At 41.0% G+C, this 5008-nt stretch overlaps 1 long non-coding RNA gene across 1 annotated transcript; it reads left to right on the top strand.

The window, feature by feature from the left end:
- The first annotated feature begins 1670 nt into the window (after positions 1-1670).
- LOC110533596 lies at positions 1671-3415 on the top strand. Its single transcript, XR_002474990.2, has 3 exons — positions 1671-1829; positions 2850-2965; positions 3163-3415. It is a non-coding gene; the product is annotated as an uncharacterized LOC110533596 (long non-coding RNA).
- Positions 3416-5008: the final 1593 nt, after the last annotated feature.

The raw sequence follows: 5008 nt of genomic DNA, 5'->3' as shown, positions 1-5008 counted from the left end.
TCACCTGTGCAACTAGAGGTGAAAAAACACTAGATCACCTTTACTTCACACACAGAGACTCATACAAAACTCTCCATTGCCCTCCTATTTACAAATCTGAGCATAATTCTATCCTCCTGATTCCTGCTTACAAGCAAAAACTCAAACAGGAAGTGGCGAAGCAGATGCTAAGCTACAGGACTGTTTCTCTAGCACAGACTGGAATTTGTTCCAGGACTCATCCGATGGCATTGAGGTGTTTACTACATCATTCACTGGCTTCATTAATAAGTGCACTGACGACGTCGTCCCCACATTGACTATATGTACATATCCCAACCAGAAGCCATGGATTACAGACAACATCCTCACTAAACTAAAGGCTAGAGCTGCCGCTTTCAAGGAGAGGGACCCTCACCCAGACGCTTATAAGAAAACCTGCTATGCCCTCTGACGAACCATCGAAAACAGGCAAATTGTCAATACAGAACTAAGATTGAATGCGGTGAATCAGAGCATGCGGTGACCAGCTGGCAAGTGTCTTCACTGATATTTTCAACCTCTTCCCGACCCAGTCTGTAATACAGTACCTACATGTTTCAAACAGACCACCATAGTTCCTGTGCCCTAGAAAGCCAGGGTAACCTGTCTAAATAATTATCAACCCATGCACTCACATCTGTAGTCATGAAATGCTTTGATAGGCTGGTCATGGCTCACATCAACACCATCATCCCAGACACCCTGGACCCACTGTTCACCCAACGACTGCGTGGCCGCACACGACTCTATCGCCATCATTAGGTTTGCAGACGACACAACGTTGGTAGGCCTGATCGCGACGATGAGACATCCGATATGGAGGAGGTTAGAGAACTGGCTGTGTGGTGCCAGGACAACAACATCTCCCTCAATGTCAGCAAGACAAAGGAGCTGATTGTGGACTACAGGAAACGGAGGGCCGAGCACGTCCCCATTCACATCGACCGGGCTGTAGTGGAGTCAAGAGCTTCAAATTCCTCGGTGTACACATCACTAAGGATCTATCATGGTCCAAACACACCAACACAGTCGTGAAAAGGGTACGACAATGCATCTTCCCCCTCAGGAGGCTGAAAAGATTTGGCATGGGCCCTCAGATCCTCAAAAAGTTATACAACTGCATATTGACTGGCTGCATCACCGCTTGGTATGGCAAATGCTTGGCATCCAACCGCAAAGTGCTACAGAGGATAGTGCTATATATGTACATATCTACACCAATTACCTCATGCCCCTGCACATCGACTCAGTACTGGTACCCCTTGAATATAGCAAAGTTATCATTACTCATTGTGTATCTATTATTACTTTTATTATTATGTGTTTTACTTTTGTATTATTTATCTATTTTCTTTCTCTCTGCATTGTTGGAAAGGGTCTGTAAGCATTTCACTGGTAGTCCACACCTATTGTTTATGAAGCATGTGACTAATACAATTTGATTTGAAGAAGTAGAAGTTTCTAAAATTGCTAAAAATAGCTTATCATGTTCGATCCTAGCTATCCACCGCCCTTGGGACTTCCCAACTCTGACATTACCCCATTGAAGTTGAAGTGTAAAATAGTTAAGGTTATGGTTAAGGTTAGAGTAGGAGTTAAGGTTAGGATTAGGGTTTAAAGTAGGGACGTCCGAAGGATCTCAGATAGTACTAACCGAGGTTTAGCAAATTATGCGCATGCGCGTATGAGTTACTTTTAACAATTTTCCGGTATTTGTCGTAAACGTTCTTCCAGTTTGGTCTTCAAGGGCATTTTACAAACCCGAGTCAACATGCTTCGGTTTGCTAAAGCAGCCCTGAACGTCTCCGGTAAGAGATCGTTTAAAAGGGATAGATTTCTGCTCTTTCATCTTGTGTCTGTTTGAACATTTCTGTAAACTGGAAATTATTTTTCAGTGTTTTAAGTGACTGTCCTTACTTAGCCTAGCTAAACTATCTGACAGCTAGCAGTCTGTAGTGAGCTAGCCTACCTAATTTAACCATATTACGTTAGCGCTTGTAAATTGACTGACTGAGTGATTGTAGTAGTAACGTTATCTAGTAGTTGGTTTGCGTTCGCTAGCTAAATTAGTTGTTGAAGGTTCCTTACTTCGCTAACTCCACTTTGAACATTAGTCAGGTCTGTGTTGTTTCGTGCAATTATTGTCAATGTTAGGTTCGTTTGCCTTGACACTCATTTACAGGCAGTGAGGGGCACAATTAGATGGTCACTTACAATGTCAACTTGCCTCCTAACTAGCTAGCTGTCTTCACTTCACTCCATCCCCAGAGTCATGTATTTTTTTTTTTTAACATACTCAAATGCATTTAGGTGTTAAAGGCAGATACTCAAGATACTGAGGGACTTTTTAATTGAATAATCCAACATGACAATATAGTTCATCCGTGCAGAAGTAATCTTGACATTCCATCCCACCACTCTCTGGATAAAATGAGAGCGAAGTCCTGGGGTGCTAAAACGGAGAAGTTCGAATGCCGAAGCCTGTTAATTATTTTACGCCTGTGTTATCAGTATAACCCGAGTTGTGCAGGGGTCTAAGACTCTGCTTCTCAGTGCAAGAGACGTCACTGCAGTACCTGGTTCAAATCCAGGCTGCATCACATCCGGTTGTGATTGGGAGTCCTATTGGGCTGCGCACAATTGGCCCAGCGTCGTCCGGGTTTGGCCAGGGTAGGCCGCCATTGTAAATACGAATTTGTTCTTAACTGACTTGCCTAGTTAAATAAAGGTTAAATAAATACAAAATAACCAAGGGCTCATGACCTCTGAATCACTGACATTTACTCACTGTGTGGATGTTGTGCCTTGGCCCTATCTATTCAATGCAGGACAAGGTGCCCATCGTGTGAGGTTCAGTTCAACCCATGCCCCCGAATTCCATGCCAAGTATGGCACTGGCCTGATGGTCGGAGGATTCGCGTTCTGTGTGTCAGTCTGGGGATTTGTATGTTTATTTTTTCTTTGTTGTGCCAAGTTATAGTAGGCCTAAAACAGTGTATAACATTTGTATAGCCTAGTCTTTCTTGGTGTATTATTCTTTCCCCACACCAACATAAATCTTAACTTGCTGTGTATGGAATAAGTGTTTTGTGGTCTGCTGTTTTGTTATTTGGGATGCTCAACATCTGTCCTCGTTTTCAGGTACTAACACAAACCGGCATCACATGGAATCTGTCTCCAGTTGGGAAGGTCCAACCCAAACCATGGAGGGATGCGGAAGAATAATGGACTGAGACTGCTCTCTTGAGAAATCGACCACAGCAGACCACAAAACACTTATTCCAGATATCCCTATAAACATTCTGGTTGTACAGATGGATACCCATGTTTTTAACTTGTTGCTGTCCTGACATTACCCATGTAATCAATCAATTAAATGTAAACCAAACGTTGACTGAATATCTTTTACTTAAGCACTCTGTTGCGGTGTCCCTTTCATGTACCTTTCAAATGGTAGGGGGTGCCTTTGTCAAATGTAATCAGGAAAGTTAGAGTCAAGAATATATCTGTACTATCATGTTTTTCTAAAATCCTAGAAGAATTGGTGTATAGGAGAATGTTGCCACATTTAAATCAACACGGTATTAGGCCATCATTGTAAATAAGAATTACTGACATGCGTAGTTAAATATAAGCACCAATTCTTTTGTTGTAAGAACTACTGTACAGATATTGCTCTTTTGCAACTTGTGGATAAAATATTTACAGCCCTTAACAAGAGTGAATACACTCTTGGCATCTTTAGATATATCCAAAGTGTTTGACACAGTTGAACATGAAATATTACTTGCTAAATTGCATTGTTACAGTTTACATGAGTATACATATCATTTGTTATGTTTATAGAGAATTTGTTTGAACTGCTATGCATCTACCAGGGCCAAGAGATCCTGTGGTGTGCCACGGGATTGGATAATTGGACCTTGTTATTCCTAATCTGTATCGATGACCTAATCAATAGTTATTTGTCACATGTAACAAATACAACCGGTGTAGACCTTACCATGAAATGCTTACTTACAGGCCCTAAAGAAAGACTTAATAAAATATTTACTAAATAAAAGAAAGTAAAAAGACACAAGATAACGAGGGCCTTCCTCCTAGTATATATAGTTGCAGTCCGAAGTTTACATACACTTAGGTTGGAGTCATTATAACTCACTCCATACATTTGTTAACAAACTATAGTTTTGATAAGTTGGTTAGTACATCTACTTTGTGCTTGACACAAGTAATTTTTTGAAAAATAGTTTACATACATTATTTCACTTATAATTCACTGTATCACAATTCCAGTGGGTCAGAAGTTTGCATACACTAAGTTGACTGCCTTTAAACAGCTTGGAAAATACCAGAAAATGATGTCATGGCTTTAGAAGCTTCTGATAGGGTAATTGGCATAATTTGAGTTAATTGTAGGTGTACCTGTGGATGTATTTCAAGACCTACCTTCAAACTCAGTGCATCTTTGCTTGACATCATGGGAAAATCAAAAGAAATCAGCCAAGACCTCAGAAAAAAATAGTAGACCTCCACAAGTCTGGTTCATCCTTGGGAGCAATTTCCAAACGCCTGAAGGTACCACGTTCATCTGTACAAACAATAGTACGCAAGTATAAACACCATGGGACCACGCAGCCGTCATACCGCTCAGGAAGGAGACGCATTCTGTCTCCTAGAGATTATTGTAATTTGGTGTGAAAAGTGCAAATCAATCCCAGAAGAACAGCAAAGGACCTTGTGAAGTTACTGGAGGAAACTGGTACAAAATAATCTATATCTACAGAAAAACGAGTCCTACATAGACATAACCTGAAAGGCCACTTAGCAAGGAAGAAGCCACTGCTCCAAAACTGCCATAAAAAATCCAGACTACGGTTTGCAACTGCACATGGGGGGGGCAAACATTGTACTTTTTGGATTAATGTCCTCTGGTCTGATGTAACAAAAATAGAACTGTTTGGCCATAATGACCATCGTTATGTTT

The sequence above is a fragment of the Oncorhynchus mykiss genome, chromosome 10, assembly GCF_013265735.2.
Source record: "Oncorhynchus mykiss isolate Arlee chromosome 10, USDA_OmykA_1.1, whole genome shotgun sequence".
In the NCBI taxonomy this organism is placed as follows: domain Eukaryota; kingdom Metazoa; phylum Chordata; class Actinopteri; order Salmoniformes; family Salmonidae; genus Oncorhynchus; species Oncorhynchus mykiss.
Note: the sequence above shows the minus strand (reverse complement) of the source record. Positions and strands in the feature narration are given on the sequence as shown.